Raw genomic sequence first — 18,292 nt, 5'->3', positions numbered from 1 at the left:
ACTCTGTTCCCAAACTTCAATGATGTGTGATTTTGTTGGCATGGATACTCCTTCTACCAAAACAGATGGCAACTCCTCTTTGCCTTATTATAAGCTCTTCATTAGTGTCTGTGACCAAAAAAACCCCATTCCCCAGAGTCCCACCTTCTGGTGATGAGTCTCTGCCTGCTGCCAAACTAGGCTGGATCTCAAAGGATAATAATAATAGCTGACATCTCTGTAACACTTGAAGATTTACACTTTATATAAGCTATCCCTTTTGATTCTTACAAAAGTCCTATGAGATAGATACCATTGCCTCTATTTTATAGATGAGGTAAACTGAGACTGGATGAGTTTGAGTAATTTGTTTATACTGAGAGGAAGACTTGAATCCAAGTTTATCCTGATTCCAAACCCAATTGTACCATATGGCTTGTGTTTAGTCAGCTGGTTCGCACTCAATACCTTTCCTCACTTGGAAAGATTTGCCAGAGCAACCTTTCCCCAACACAACCCTTCAGAACCCAAGCCCATCACCAAGACACCAGAGCAAGATTTCAGTAGCGATAAGCAAACTCCATGGAAATTCTAAATCTTCAGGCTAAAGCCTTCTGACTAGGAGCAATTAATTTTTCTTTTTTTTTTTTTAAAGAGATCCTAAAGTAAGTGTTTGGAGTCTTCCTTTGTGTTAAAGAAGGGCATTAAGTAGTGAATAAGCTTTCCTCAGAGTTCACCTCAAACATATAATAAGGGGCCTTAGGCAGTGGCCAACATATGCCATTTCAGGGACTGCCAGAACTCTCCAGAGGACACTAAGTGTTATGGTTAATGTCAAGATTAACCCTAATGGTGGAAAGAAAGAGGAGAAGTAAAGGAAGCAGGTGTGAAACTGGCCCCTCTTCTCCTCTTCCCAGAATTGTCCATCTGCTGTGGGTTACCACGGACAAGTGCTAAACACTAGAACTGCCTCTCCTGAAACGTCCTCCCAATATAGTCATTAAATGAGTGGGGGCATTCTTGAGAAGAGTCACTAGACAGTGTAGTCTGCTCAAAGACCAAGAAGAAAAAGAAGCCATTGATGAAAGGAAAGACTTCTTCCCTCTGGACCCCCATCAACTACCCCATCACAGGTTTTAGCTGCCCTCCACTGGAATAAGAGGAAAATGCTTGAATGGGATAAAGTCTAAGTGGGGCTACATGAGGAGGGGGGGTGGAGAGAAGGTAAGAGCTCCCAGCTTCAGGAAAGTTGGGCCCCAATGCCTTTTGGAATTTAAAGAGGAAAAAAAAAGTTTTATTCATGAGTTGTTAACCATTTTGTTTAGCAAATCGGTTTATCCCAATGACCTCTGCAAAGGTAGCAGATGGCTCTAAAGAAATCCTCCTAAAGACTAGCCCAGGCTGTTTGCTCACACTGAGCTCAGGAATCAGCATGCAATGCACAAGTCTGGGGGGAAAGGGGAGTGGTTTGGGAGAGAAAGATTGCTTTCGTCTGGAGAGAATAAAATAAGATACATCTCAGTGCTCAGGATGAAGCTCTTTGGTTTGTAGTAAATCATTAGAAGGATTTTTCCAACATTTGCAAAAAAAAAAATTGCTCTTTACAAATGGGCAAGTAACCCTGAAATGGAGGCTTTTCCCATTCAATCCTTGAGAAGCCGTGACATAAACACATACACATTAATTTTAGAAGCCTTGAGCAGACAAGTATGACCATTTGGTCATGGATTCAGGAGGGGGCGGGGACCACATGATAATGGGAAGGGGGAGGGAGCAAGGAAATCCATGAGAAGCAAAAGAACTGGCAGATCAGGTGCACCTGTATGAAAATACAAATAGGAACAGGGCAGGAGTGTTGGTAGGGGCAAAGGGGATGGCACTTTTAACTCACTGATTCAGTCAATAGGCTTGTAGCCAGCCTCCTAAGCCATCTGGTCTCTTCTACTGTATGGGAGAGACTTTGCAAAGCAGATCCTTTGGCCAGGCGCCTGACAAAGATTCTGAAAAGGAAAAAGACAGATCAGAGTTTTTCGAGGCTTTATTGCCTTGAGTGAGGGGGAAGGCGGGTGGCAGAATGACAATAATGAGCAGATCTGCCTTTTAAAGTTGTGTAAAATAGCATGTTGGGGGGGATTCATTAACCAAGCTAAATGTGTCTTTCATCTGTGTCTACTGAGAGACTCTACCTGGCTTAGTAAGGGAAAAGCATCCCAAGTTTGTGTCTGAGGGTTATTTCACCACCTCTTGCTGTTTGCTTATAAAGATGTTTAAATTTTCGTGATCTAAAATAAGTATGCAGCAGCTCCTAAATAGTCATCTCAAGGGTTTTTTGATGATATTTGCAGCCTGTTAAGTTGAAAGAACTTCCCAGAGTATGGAAACATATCCTACCAGCGGTCTCCAAATGCCTCGTTCCATTACAAAGTGCAGCTGCATAAAAAAGATTGAATAAGACTGGACCTATTACACAGCTTTGCTTTCCTGCATCAGTGATAGGGAAGGGGTCAGAGAGTGAGTCATCTACCCTAACACAGTTTGGCATGTACTGTCACAGAAAAATCTTAGGATCCCAGAGAACTCCTCAGAGTGGAGGAACTTGAGTAATGGAAACTACAATTCAGTTCTACAGATTGTACTTTTGTAGACTCGGTGAATACCATCTAGATGCATTCATTTGATTCCCTGCATTTTTTCCTCTGCTATCTGCCACACAATAAAACCAATAACCACCTTGTAGCACTGCAGGCTACCACTGTAATTCTAGCAGCAAACCACTGACAATGTTGTGAGTTCAAGCCATAGAGATCAATTAGCCAGGCAGCATGCAGTGAGATGCCATGATCAATAGCACTATTAGCTTTTTTCCTCTCTCCATCAAGAGTGGAAGCTCCTGGCATCTAAGATCTGGAAAAATTTTCTCATGCCATAGAATGAGAAGGAGCCCATGATGAATTCTTGTACAGACAGAAATACCACTTCTTTCATCTAAATTCACCTGGTGATAGAGGATGGGTTTTCCAAATAGTTGCCCCAGTGTTTAAGGGGGGAGGTGAAATCCAGCAAACTTTAAAATGAACCCAATGATTGAATTACAAAGAGCAAAAATCTTCCATCAAAAGATCATAAATTTGGAACTGAAAGAATTCATCTAGAGTAGAGACTCTTGATCTGTTTGGGGTTGTAGGTCTCTGGGAGTCTATTGGAGTCTTCATTCAAATATTAAAGAATGCTAATTTTCAGTTACAATGAAAATAAAGATCTCATTTTTTCTCACTCAATTTCATAGACCCCTGAAATCCACCCATGGACTCTAAATTAAGAACTCCTGTCCTAGATCATAAACCCTCATTTTACAGATAAAAATCCTGAAACCTGGAGTAATTAAATAACTTAAATAAATTAATTAAATAACCAAAATCACATAGAGCCATAATTTGAGTCCAAATCATTTAAATCTATATTTATTACTTCCAATTGCAAACATTGTTTTGGGGACTATTTAATCCCACTTTCATCTATACAACATCCAGATTTGACTGCCATTGGACTATTACATATTATTGCCCAAAGATGCTCCTAGCTGTATCTCTATCCTAAATCCCATGTTCTTCTTCCCTTCAAAAGCAAGCAAGCCTCTTAGACCATCTCATAAAATTTTATCTCATGTAATATAATTTGCAATTTTAAAGTGCTATATAAATGTTAGCTACTAGCTACTGCTATCAAGGAAATACTCAAACAAATCCTGAACAAGTTTATAATGCAATACTTAATAATAATAGTTGACATTTACATAGTGTGTTATGATTTGCAAAGAATTTTACATACTTTATCTCATTTGATCCTCACAACAATATAGTGAGGTATGCATTACTGTTATTTTACAGAACAGGAAATAGAGGAGATTCCTTTTATAAATCCATGATCTCTTCAAGGTAAACTGTTGTTGCTTAGTCATTTTCAGTCACGTCCAGAAAAGGCAGAAAAGAGGAAGGAAGGAAGGAAGGAAGGAAGGAAGGAAGGAAGGAAGGAAGGAAGGAAGGAAGGAAGGAAGGAAGGAAGGAAGGAAGGAAGGAAGGAAGGAAGGAAGGAAAGAGGGAGGAAAAGAGAGGGAGGGAGGAAGGAAGGGAGGGAGGGAAAGAGAGGGAAGAAGGAAAAAGGGAAGGAAGAAGGAAGGGAATGAAGAAAAGAGGGAAGGAAGAGAAGGGAAGAAAGCAATGAAATGCAATAGAACAGAATGAAATAGAAGGGAAAGGAACTGAAGATCTTTGCATTTCCAAAGCACTTTAAATATATTATCTCATTTAATCCTTCATCAATCAAGATGAAATTTCTGACCTACTATTACAAGCTATGTGTTATGAATTCTTTCTTTTCATTGATAGGGAGTTTTCATTGTAGTGATACTCTCTTGCTTACTTGCCCATGAATCAAAACCATACATTTGCAACACTGTCTAGACAAAGGGAATAGACCTTTTTAAAAATGTAAATTTAAAAGATATAGTACATTTCCCTAAGTTCCTAACTTACCATGGAGGGACTTGAGCATTAGGAAGAAAACTCAAAACATTTATACAATGAAAGTTGATTTTTATTATTAAAGAGATGAATGTTTTATATATAAAGTTGATTTATTTTTCACTTGTTCAGTAGACCAATGATTTCCTGAATACTTTGCTCTTAGTTCTAAAAGTATCAAGGTCTGTTGGGGAAACTGATGACAATACCATGGTGCTGTCCTGCCAGATGCAAGAAAAGTGCTGTTTCAAACTCTTGAATAAATAATCCTTAAAGTAACAAAGGTGAGCTAAAGGGAGAATTTTGCTATAAACACAGCCATTTATATGTAGTCTTTGAATCTTAGTCTCCATTCTCCCTTCCACAAGGAGCAATGTTCCAGTTAACTGATGATTTCTTTTCTAACAAGGACCCAGGAGTGTTTTTTTAAAGGTTGCAACTTAAACATTGTATATTCAATGCTTAATCAACATCACATCCAGAAGTAAATTCCTTATTTTCTATGTTACATCCTTTTCTCTATATACCAAAGTCAGTACCTTAATATGATTTTATTCCTTACTTCCTTCCCCTTATCAAACCTCAAAAAATCTTTTTTTTCCTCACCTCAATCCTCAAAGTGTCCCTCCCTCTCATTCTCTGGCTAAATCATTCCTTCAAGCATCAATTCTCTCTTAACATAACAGCATATTCTTTTTCTTTGATTCTCATATCTCTGGCTCCATATTTATTGATGACTTTCACTTGGTTCTATTAATCTAATTTCCAGTGCAGTTTTACTCTGATGACTCATTGTATTTCTAAACTCTTCATGGTATCCCCATATAGAATAGTTGAAGTTTGAATGGTTCTAGATTGTGAGATCCCTGAGAACAAGGACTTGTTTTTTGGTTTTAGCTTTTTTTGTTATCTCCAGTGCTTAGTAAAATGCCTAGAACATTGGAAGCACTCAATAGATGCTAGTTTACTGGCTGACTGGAAAGTCTCCAAATTTAGGGCTGGCAAATGAATGATACTTCTCATCCCAGAACCAGCAGGGTTAACTTCAGTTTCACTACCAGAAAACTGGCCTTGAAATAATACATCATCTTTTGGCCATGGGAACTCTTGAAGACCAACCACTAAGTCAGTAACATTTTCTAAGCATTTACTATGTACTAGTCACTGAGCTAAATGCTACATATACCCTTCCCAAAAAAGGCAAAAATATAGTCTATGTCCTCAGAGAATACACATTCTAATGAAGGAGATAGCATGGAAACAACTTCATAGCTACAAGATTTACAAAAAGTACAGGCTTAGTTTCAAGAGTTGCTATGTACAAAAAATAACTCATCATTTGTGTCAGTGGAGGGAATATCTATACTAATAAAATCATAGACAAGATAGAGATTAATCCTGTGACTTCAGTAGTATAGGGAACTTCCAGGTGAGAAAATTCCCTCTACTAGTCACTCTTTCTCTGAAACTTAAATTCTTAAAGAGATGACTAGACAGGATGAGTGGCTTGCCCTTGGTCAGAGGCAGGACTGTCAGAGGATAAAGAGGCAGCTCTCCATCCATTACACAACATTAACTCACAGACACTTAAATGCAAATTAAAAAACTCACTCTTGCCACATGACCAATACATTTCCTGTGATACAATTCACTGATAAGACCCTTTACTCCTGTTCTTCCTCAGAGTTCCTCATTGGTCATTAGTGGCAGCCTGCTCACAGCCCACCAAGACCCTCTCCATTCTCTTTCTTATAAGACACATTTATAGTTCCTTGGAGGCAGTGTTGTTCAATGTCTCACTGCTACATAGGAACACCATTTAGAATGTTAGTATTGAAAAGGTCACCTCTCTTCAACAATGAGATGATTCAAACCAGTTCCAATTGTTCAGTAATGAAGAGAATCAGCTACACCCAGAGAGAGAATTATGGGAAATGAGTGTGGACCACAACATAGCATGTGAACTCTTTCTGTTATTGTTTGCTTGCATTTTTGTTTTCCTTCTCAAGTTTTTTTCTCTCTTTCTAGATCTGATTTTTCTTGTGTAGCAAGATAGCTGTATAAATATGTATACATATAATGGATTTAACACATACTTTAACATATTTAACATGTATTAGACAACCTGCCATCTAGGGGAGTGGGTAAGGGGAAGGAGTGGAAAATTTGGAACAAAAAGTTTTGGAAGGGTCAATGTAGAAAAATTACTCATGCATATGTTTTGTAAATAAAAAGCTATAATAAATTTTGAAAAATGAAATAAAGTTTGTAAAGAAAAAAAAGAAAGAAAATGTGAGTCTTTGATTTTATGGGAAGTTGGGGTTCAGTTTTTACAATTTCTCCAAAATAAAGCCACCAATTCTTAACCTCTTATGATCCATCAGAATTGTCTGTTCCAGATACACATACTATTGAACAAGCTTAATATGGATGTGTATCCATATGCACATTAGAATATGGACAATAGACATTCTTCATCTCCTTGGTCTTTTCTATGTGGATAGGCAGACCAAATTCCTTTGAGGGATCACAGGTCTCTTCCAAGAAAGTCTTGCAATTTGGGGGCTTAACTTATGCAAAATAGAACATCTAGAGGAGATCACAATCACCATGGACTATGAGCTGGATCTCCATCACAGTGCTTTTCTTTTCATGTCTCAGCTGATATTTATTATTAGAGGTCATTGAGTAGGGCTATTTCTGCTGTTATATTTTCTAAGATTCTTTCCAAGAATTGCTAAGCAGAATTTTGTCCTCTCAAGACAAATTTTTCATAATCAACAAACAATAAGTACCATAGGACCTTATATTCTCCATATCTTTCAACTAATTATGAAATGATAAAGACGTAATCTGTTGTCTATCATTTGCAAAGGCTTGCTTATTCCCAACTAATATCCTCATTAATAATGACCTTTATTTGTATGTACACGACTCACAAAATTTCTGACTAGATGGCAGAATAGGTTTATAAATCAATGATTACTAATGTACTCTCAGTTACCTTTTTTCAGGACGAATAAAGTCTCTGACTTTTTTCATGTCTTTAGTATCTATGAGGCCTTGAGTACCAGGCTTGGAATCAGGAAGAAGAGAGTTCAAATCTGCCCTACTGTTACCTTGAACAAGTCATTTAATACAGTTTGCCTCAATTTTCTCATCTGTAAACTGGAGATGATAATTACAGTATCTACTTCCCAGGGTTCTTGTGATGATCAAATGAAATATTTGTAAAGCACTTAGTATGCTGCCTGGAGCATACTAAATGCTATATAAATACTATCTTTTACCAGCTACTAAATACCATGTATAGTGATCCCTCTATTCCTCTACAACTCTGTCTACTCCATCACAGATTTTCTCTATATGTTTAGTCCAATTTAGTTGCTTTTCCTTTTTTGTTCTTTTTACTAACACTTATACCTCTTTTATAAGCACATATGGGATGTGATTTTATAGTCCAAATGTGGTAGTTCTACAATTCTTGATAGAGAAAACAGTTTGTTAAAATATTTCTTGAAAATCTTTTTCCTTGTTTTTCTTTTATTTATAATTCTTCATTTTCATCTTGGAATGATTCCCTGGGAATGGCTTTGATTAGTTAGATAATGTTGCCAAGTTTTCTTTAAATGAGTTTTACCTTTCATTGTTTCTCTATACTTTATAATAAGACAGGGTTGCTCATAATCATACATCCTCCTTTTAAGATTTACAAATTAGTTTATATTCCAATTCAAGGTTGCCATTGGCAACTATCTCTCTTCTTTGACAAGTAAGTCAAATGTTTGCTAAGATTAACTCTGGACTCTCAGTAATTTCCTTGTGATCATTAATTATATTGGTTACGTTTCTGGGTGAAATTATTGTAGTCAGTGTCAATGTCATTTCTGCTGTCCATTTCCTACTTTTTATTTTTAATTACTTATGAAAATAATCCAGGGCTAAGCAATTTCAATTACATACCATGTCTTTTTCTTACAATTATTCTTTCTTCTTGTTTTTTTTAAATTTATTATCTCATCTCTGACAGAACAAAGACAAATAGGAAATTCAAGAATAATTGTGTTTTCTTATGAGTTAAAATAGAATATAATTTTTTATTCTTTATAAGTGATATTTCATGTTCACCAGTATCCCATCCCTGCCAATTTTGGGGGAAATAATTGATGCAAAAGATGTGTGAAGTTTCTGAGTAATATCTAACACATATAAGAATTTAAAAAAAAAACAGGATAATTTGAAAACAGAGATCATTAACAATTGAAAAGCTAAAGAAAGATTTCCCATTGAAGACAGCATCTGAGATGAAGCTTCACTGATTCTTGTGTGCATTGATGAGATAAGAATGCATTCCAGATATTGGAAGCAGCTTGTGAAAAAGTATAGAAGCATGAGATAGATAGAATACTTCCTGTGCTAGAGAAATAGTAAATATCCAAATTTGGCTGAAGCATATGAATGGGAATAGTGAAGAATTAGTCTGGGAACATAGGCTGGAGCCAGGTTGTGAAGGGATTTAAGTGCCAAACCAAGGAGTTTATATTCTAGAGGCAAAAGGGAATTACTGGAAAATCTTGAATAGATGACTGACATAATCAAATGTGTTTTGGGAAGATGACTTTGGGAGCCATGCATCAGCTAGAATAGAGAGGAGAAAGACGAGAAAAAGATGATAAATTAATTGCAATAGTCCAGGTAAGAGATGATGTATTCCTAGAGTAAAATGGTAGGTTCATAAAGAAAGAACAAAATACACATGCAAGATATGTTATGCATGTAGGATTAAAAAGACTTGGCAACTAATTATATTTGGAAACTGGGGGAGTAGGTTGACTGTCAGAGTCAATAATGATTTTGTCATTACAAAACTGGGTGACAGGAAGGATAATAGTGCCTTCAACAGGAACAGGAAAGTCTGGAAGTGGAGCAGGTTTAGGAGGAAAAGATAATTAGCTCCATTTTGAACATAATGAGTTCAAAATGCTGCTAGTGCATTTAGAAGCTAATAATATAGGACTAGATAAAGCTTAGTAGAGAGACAACTGCAGTGTATATATAGATTTAGGTATCATCTGCCTAGAGATGATACTAGAATTCATGAGAGAAGAGATACAAGAGACCAGGACAGGGATTTGAGCACATCCACAATTAGAGAAGAAACATGCATAATGATCCAGCCAAGAATATTGACAAAAAGTCATCCTACATGTAATAGTAGAGCTCAAAAGCACTATGTAAGCCACTGAAGGAGAGACTATTAATGAGGAAAAGTTGGTCTGCAATATCAATAAGTGCAGAGGTCAAAAAGGATGAAGACTTTGAGGTAGACTTACAAATGATCAAAGGACATAAAAATAATTTTCAAAAGAAGCACAGACAATATATAGCCACTTTAAAAACAGGTGCAAAAACCACGAATAATAAAATAAATGAAAATTTAAACAACCCTGAGGTATTACCTCATATCCATCAATCTAGCAAAGATGGTAAAAGATAAGAAAATTCATTACTAGACAGGTCATGGGAAGAAAAATGCACAATTTCATTGCTGGTAGAACTGTGAATTGGTTCAACTGATCTGGGAAAAAAAATTGGAATTCTGCAAGAAAAGTTACCAAGTTGTTCATACACTTTGACCCAGAGATTGCATTATTGAGACCTCAAAGAAGTTCTTGAGAGTTAAAAAAAGACCCATATGTATTTATAGTAGCAGCATTACTTGCAGCGCTAAAGCTGGAAGCAAAGTATGTGTCAAAAGAATTGGAGAATTGTTGAATAAATTATCGTATATGAATGTAAGTTGAATCATATTGTACCATAAGGAATGGCAAATATGCAGATTCAGAGAAACATAACAAGACTCTCATGAAGTGTGATAAAGTGAAGAAAGTGGAACCCAAACAGAAACATGTAGTGACTACAACGTTAGTGAATTGAACATATAAAGGTTAAAAAAAACCTCTAGTCAAATACGATAACCAATATTTGTAACATACTACCATGATTAAATGACATATCTCTCCTTTCTGTTACTAATCATTAAGTTAACATTTTTTTGTGGTGAGGAAGTCTGTTGAATCTAAATAAAATATACAAACAATTATTTTAAATGTTTCTTAAATGTACACTGATACACAAAAATAAATCAATCCTATGGAAGAAAAGGCAGAGGGGGGAAGGAAGGAAGGAAGGAAGGAAGGAAGGAAGGAAGGAAGGAAGGAAGGAAGGAAGGAAGGAAGGAAGGAAGGAAGGAAGGAAGGAAGGAAGGAAGGAAGGAAGGAAGGAAGGAAGGAAAGAAGGAAGGAAGGAAGGAAGGAAGGAAGGAAGGAAGGAAGGAAGGAAGGAAGGAAGGAAGGAAGGGAAGAAGGAAAGGGAGGGAGGAAGGAAGGAAGGAAGGAAGGAAGGAAGGAAGGAAGGAAGGAAGGAAGGAAGGAAGGAAGGAAGGAAGGAAGGAAGGAAGGAAGGAAGGAAGGAAGGAAGGGAAGAAGGAAAGGGAGGGAGGGAAAGAAAAAAGGAAGAGGAGAAGAAAGAGAAAAAAAGGAGGAGAAAAAGAAAAAGGGGAAATAACGAGTCCCAAGGAGCATTAAAATCACAAAAATTAAATTATATCCATTTAAATTATAACAGACAGGAAGCAACTGGTGCCTGGAATGGAAGTAATATCAGAATCCATTGCCTATGTATAGGAACTTAGAGAAAAGGTTCAAATTATGATTAAACTAGAAAAAAAAGACTAAAGATGAGAAAATATGCATGCCATTTCAACAGTTTCAATCTGATCTATTCAATCAAGCTGATAAAGAGAGAAAGAGAGAGAGAGAAAGAGAGAGAGAGAGAAAGAGAGAGAGAAAGAGAGAAATGGAAAGTCAAAAATATTGACCTTAATTATCACTGTTTCCTGCAAAAATTTAACTGCTACAACAATGAGCCAAAAAAAGGTCAGAAAATATATTTAGTCAACAAATACTTGACTTCCTTATCAAACAGAGGCATCAACTAGAGAAAATACCAGTTTAGAATATAAATTAATTTGCAAAACACTGTAGAGAAAGATGACAAAAGATTGTGAATAGTATGACCCCACAGAACAGCAAAAAGCAGTTGAGGTGAAAACATCTGCAAAACACGTGGAATGAAATTAAACAAAGCCACATCACACCAAGTGTGTGCATAAATGAAACTGTCAGCATGACAACAAATAGATGTAAAATAGAATGAGTTTGCCCATGACAACCTATTTTCATCATTAGTGTCAGCAAAACTACCATATTTGCAGCCAACATCTCCATCCTCAATACTGAAAATAGAGAAATAGAAAAGACATTGAAGAAAATGAGGTTGGGAAGACTCATAGGACCAGACTACACAATCATGAATGTATTGAATGGTTGTTTTATAATATATCTCAGAGAAGGGAAAATGCTAAAAGAAAAGGGGGAAAAACCATAATAATGGAAAAAGGAGACTGAAAATAGATGAACAAATTCATATCCCTACTTTCTCATCTGTGAAAAATCCTTATTAGAATAATTTATTATAGGTATCAAGGGTATCCTCAATAAAAATATAAGAAGGTAACAGTCAGGTTTTTACAAATTATTTTCCACTAGAAACCACATATTTACAGTTCTACTATTAACTAAAAACAATGCAAAGAATACAAAATCTCATTGTTTGTTGACTAAGAGCAAAACAAAACAAAATAAAAACCGACACAGATTTCTCACTAAAGCAAAATGTAACCTTAAAAGCTCCATTACAATGATGCAATATCATACAAGATGTATTGATAAATAAAAACAAATAAAACTGTTCAACAATAGGATGTAATAAAATTATTTTTCATTATAATATAAACTTTGTTATGTATGAGATTGTTTTGTTATATCCCCGGGACTTAGAATAGTATTTAGCTCACAGTAATCACTTTATAAATACTTATTGAATTAAATTAAACAACTTTTTGATTTTAATGTCAAGTGAACTATGAATATTTAACATTTTTATGGAAGAGAGAAGGTCATTCCCAGAATGCTCATGGAAAAGTAAAAAATATAATACAATCCTTCAAAAGCTTCCATAAATATGGATTGCTTCAATTCCTAGAACACAACAGATCTACCTTACTGAGTTCTATGAATACTCCAAGAAATTGGTCTAGCAAACTAAATGGATGAAAACTTCTTACTATTCTATCAGTAATTCTTATTATAAATATTCCTTTTAATAATCCTATCAGTAAATATATCTGGGCCAGACAAGATATAAGGACAATAAATTGATCTCAAAATTGAAGAGAAGAATAAAAAGGAGAGCTAGATTGCATTTCAAAAATTGCCTAGTGCTTTTATTGATTCCAAACTACTCCCAATCACACACACACACACACACACACACACACACACACACACACACACACACCCCTCTCAGTATTGCATATCTTAGAATACATTAATGAATGAGTCACCGATCATCCAAAGACAATAGATATGTGGTACATACAAGTAAACTGCAACGAACCTTAAGAATGACCTAATGCAAAAAAATTAAAATTTTCAAGAAAATGTATGATCATAAATGGAAGGGTAATAAGCACACATTGAGAGCAAGGGGTGTCTCATCCTTTCACACACACACACACACACACACACACCCCTTAGTTATTCCTATTTTAAGTAGGGGCTATGTTAGATATGATAACCCATGGCCTAAGTTCCCACCCAAGGAGATTCTTTATTATTAGGCCTCTCAGAGACATATAAAAGGCAGTATTGCATGCTTTGGATATCTTTGATGAAACTATGATAAGGTAACAGTCAGGTTTTTACAAATTATTTTCCACTAGAAACCACATATTTGCAATACAATTATTGACTAAAAGAGTGCAGAGTACAAAATCCCATTGTTTGTACACTAAAATCAATTTACTAGATGTATAATCTTAGACAAGTAGCTTCACTTCCCTTTGGCTCAGTTTCCTCATCTGTAAAATTAAGATGCAAATGCTTGTAATACCTGCCTCACAAGATTCTCTTTTCTCATTATTGCAAACAAGATAATGATTGTAAAGTGTTTGGCAAGCTTTAAAGTAATATAAATATATCAGTTATTATAAACAAATCCATAAGCAAAACATTTAATTAAAATGAAAAAGAATGTAAATTAAAAGGAAGATCATTAAATAATAAAATGTTCTCTGCATCCATATACAAAGGAATGCAAATCTCCTACACCTCCGGGGGAATTACAATATGATTTCTCCTTCAATTCCTCTGATGCCTCAACCTACTAGGAGGAGACTATTACTTTGTCATAGTCCAAGTGTGATGATCCCAATATAGTCTGCTTTCTGGAACTTTTTCCTGTAGTCACCCAGGCAGGCTGGAGAATGACTGTTATTTTAGCTCCATAGTCACCATCATGATCCAGACTGGATGCTGGGATTCAGGATACTGTGACTATCACACCCACTTTCCAGCCTAACTACAGCTTTCATCCACTTGTCCTTCCCCCTCATGCTTTGAAGAGCCTCCTCTCCAATCAAAGTTCTCTCCCACCGCCCTCCAGGAGATGCTGTCTCATCACCACATTGTAGGAAATTAAATCATTATTATCCCTTTAAGAGATATATCTCAAGGGCTACATTATTCCCCATGAAATGAGGAGGGGGGAATCTTGAAGACTTTCTGGGAAGAGGATATGTGCATTTATGTTGTGTGGGAAGTCATTGAAAAAGGTAGGAAAGTGTCCTCAAGGTCAGTCAAGGACATCGACAAGGACAGGGAAAGAGTAATATAGTCATGTAGCTTGAATTTCAAAGGAGGAGAGGCTGCCAAATGCATCACCACCACTTCCCAATCCTGTGAGTTGGGAGCCAGGGAAACTGAGGATGGAATAAGGGAAAGAGCCTCTAGTACTCAGAGAGGTACCAAGCACTGTGATCACCTTCAGGGGAGAGCCAAAGGCTCTTTTAGGGTGAGAAGTGATATATATTGGATGCAGGGTAGAGCCCTCTCAAAATCAGAACCAAATTGTAAATTTTCAATAGCATTTTGTTAATGTAATTGACTCACTCCAGTCATGTCTGACTCTTCTTGACCCCTTTTTGAGGGGTTTCTTGGCAAAGATATAGAAGTGGTTTGCTATTTTCTTCTCTAGTTCACCTTACTTGTCCAGGGTCATACAGCCAGTGAGTGTCTGAGACCATATTTGAACACAGGTCCTTCTGACTCCAAGCTGAGTGTTCTATCCACTGAGCCACCTAGCTACCCTAAGGAAAGAAACATAATACCATACTTTGAAGGTTTAGCAATATCTCAATTGGTATTTTTATTTTGCTTGAATTGCTACATTTGAATGAAATTCTAAGCCTTTCTTGTCATGTCTCTGAATAAGAAAAATAAAATGATAAAACCAAGGGCAAGTGCTAAGAATTCTGACACCTAAAGCATAACCAGTTGAGTTGTGACTGAAGAGATGGGGTGGTCTAAGGCAGGCCTTCTTAAGATTGTTTTCCACTTACCCCTTTTCACCTAAGAAATTTATATGCAACCCCAGGTATATAAATATATAAAAAGGTCTACAAATCAAACATTTGCTGATAATAAATCATAAAGAAATGTATTTTAAAATAATTCTTTGGCATGCAATTAATTTTACTATTTATTAAAGACCAAAGCAAATTTACATGCTAATAAGATGAATGTGCTTTTTCATTTTTACTTAAAGAATTAAAGGTTAGAGGCAGCTAGGTGGCACAGTGGATAGAGCACCAGGAGGATCTAAATTCAAATTTGACCTCAGACACTTAACACTTCCTAGCTGTATGACCCAATTGCCTCAGCAAAAATAAATAAATAAATAAATAAAATAAAGAATTAAAGCTTGGTAAAATATCTGATATTCTGATATCAAACTTTTCACGACCTCCACATTCAGTTGTAGGGTTGCAACCCACAGTTTAAGACGTTTTATTCTGAGGCATGTGGTAGAGGCAGATTGTAGACTAAGGTCACAGGAGCTAAAAGCTGAGGACAGAGTATTATTCTACATGGATAAAGGGTTAGGGGCTAAAGAGGAAAAGATTATGGGTTGTTCTAGCACTGAAATTACTAGAAAGAAAAGAAGTGACCTAGATGCCTTACAAAATGGCATCTGTTCAGTATAAAGGGAATTTTAAAGGAGAAATAATTACCAAGAAAATGGTAGAGGGAGGTCTGGAATTAGTCACGGAGAGGAAAGAGAATGCCAGTTTCTCCTATTGGCCCTATTTGCCAGAGGATGTGATATAAGGAGCCTTATATGGACTCTTCAAGAGAAAGCTAGTTTCAGTGAATACTAAAAGATGAAAGGAATGTGAAAAGAATAGATTTTAAGCCATAGAATCAGGATTTAAACTCATCTCCCTCACTCTAAATTCAGCGATCTTTCTACTATAACATAATATGAAACCTCAGAGGGCAAAATATAAAGCAATGATAGAAAAGGAGAGTGACTGAGGGAGAGCTAGGAGTAAGGTTCTTATGGGAAGTATGGAATAAGAACAAATAGAGGTCAGCTAGGGCACCTACAGCTAGAGTAATTTAACAGTAGTATGCTCAGATCTTTATGGTGAATATGAAAGCCAGCACTTTTGTGCATTCACACATGTGAAGTATGTGTGGTCCCAACACTACAGAAATTAACCACCTGTAGTATATGCTTATAATAGAGCATCTAGACCAGTGTTTGCACAATTTAAACTTGGTTTTCCTCTTTGACTTTGAAAGAGTATAACAACAATCTTTCTTAAATCATCAATCAGCAAACATCCATTAAGCACCTACCATGAGCCATAAATTCTTCTAGGTACTGGGGATGCAAGAAAAAATAGATAGTCTCTATCTCTGACTACTGAATTCCCTCAGACAGTCATACTTAATATCATTGCTAACCCTTCTAGAGAAGTATGCAGCTGATGTCACAGCTACCCTCCTAACTATAACCATGACCAAGAAAAGACCTTTCTATTAATTGATTTCCAATGAATGAAAATTCTATTTTATGGCAATAAAGAGGACAGAGAAATCCTAGAAACTACATCTCCCAAGTGTCATTACATAAGCAGAAAAAAATATTTAAATGAGAATGCCAACCATAGGATTCTGCTTATTTAAAGGCCAAAGAGAAAGTCTCCTTCCCTGAGCAAGACCTGATGACATCTTCCCTTTTGTAGATTTGTCATTATCTTATTGTCAATATCTGGATCACTTTAAAATTTAAATTGTTTAAATGGTGACTATTATCATCATCTTAGGCCTTTATAAATCATGAGCAGGATTTACTAGCTCACCCCAAGGTGAATATTCTAATTGACCCTTGACAGGAAGGGAAAGGGCCAATGGAATGTTTATTTCAGGGTATTCTAACACACTGGAGAACACTCAGCCCATGTGGTCTCTGTACATCTGTCTGAAAGGGTAATATATACAATATCAGTGAATATACAATAGTTCAGGTACCATAGTGTTCCAGACATCAAAACTTCTTAATCTTTGCTCTTACAAAGTATTAAATAGCAAAAAAGAAAAGAAAATGGCTACGGTCGCAGGGAAAGTTCTTTCATTATCATAAATCTCCTCTTTAATATCCCAGGATGTATAGTGTCTCTCCTTTGGCATCGAGGACTGTTCCAAAATATATAACAGACCTGAAAAGGCAGAGTTAAGATCGGAAAGAGGAATTCTGCCATGTTACTTTCAAACCACTAAATAGGCTCCCTAATGATTCTGGGCTAAGGAGTTTTGAGCATCTGAAAACCATAAGAGACACTAAGTCTGCTGAAAAGAAAGGCACATGTGGGCCAGGTTGGCGCTCTGATCTGGGCATCATTTTAAAAGTCAGTGATCATTTTGATAAGAACAATATTACTCTGCAACATTTTACCATTATTATATTGGAGAGAAAGATCATCAAAGAGCCCTTGGCCTTCTTGGTGTTGCTTACTGCCCCAACCATGCTAATAGCCTCACTGCCACTGCTTCACCACAGCAAGGTTTTATACATATCAAAAATTTAGACATTAACCCCTATTTACAACATTTGTTCGAAACATACAGCAGAGAACCTTTTTAGTAAATCACTTGAGATAAGCTGTCTGGCCCCAAATAAAAGATGTTTGCCAGTTTCTTGGTGAGGCAGGAGAAGAGCTCTTTATCAAAAGCATATTAGCATATTTTGCCTCATTAATAACTTCACTGCAGCATTAATTTGCCTAATTATCACATTTAGAATTCAACATGGTGGCTAATTAATTCAAAGCCTGAAAAACAAATCCAGAATTATAAAACATACCGACATGTTCCTGCTTCAGCATTTCTCCTTCCCTGTGTGTATATGTGTGTTTGGTAAAATTATATTTCATTATTCTGTTCCCAAGGAACATGAAGTAATTTTTTTAAATAAAAGCTTTTGCATCGGGTAAGGGTAGCATTCTCTGTGTCTTGAAATTTGATTTTTTGAGCTGTTTTCCATTCAATTGCTTCAGTTCATATTTCTATAAATTTTTTTTCTCCTGGGTTCTCCCCAAATTTTTCATGGGTGTGTATGTACCTAAAAAACATAAGGGCTATGTCTTTGGCATCTGGGGATGTTTTATAGCTCTCTTTTTCTAACTAATGCCATCAGCATTAGGTTAACCAGCAACATCTGTCCCCTTATCCTCCCTACAGAGAAAGCTCTTCTAACCTATTTTCTAGGAATTCAAAGTGAACATCAATCTGTACTGTCTAGAAATAAAAATTAAAATATTAACC

The sequence above is a fragment of the Sminthopsis crassicaudata genome, chromosome 3 (genome assembly GCF_048593235.1).
Source record: "Sminthopsis crassicaudata isolate SCR6 chromosome 3, ASM4859323v1, whole genome shotgun sequence".
Lineage (NCBI taxonomy): Eukaryota > Metazoa > Chordata > Mammalia > Dasyuromorphia > Dasyuridae > Sminthopsis > Sminthopsis crassicaudata.
This window is presented reverse-complemented; position numbering follows the sequence as displayed.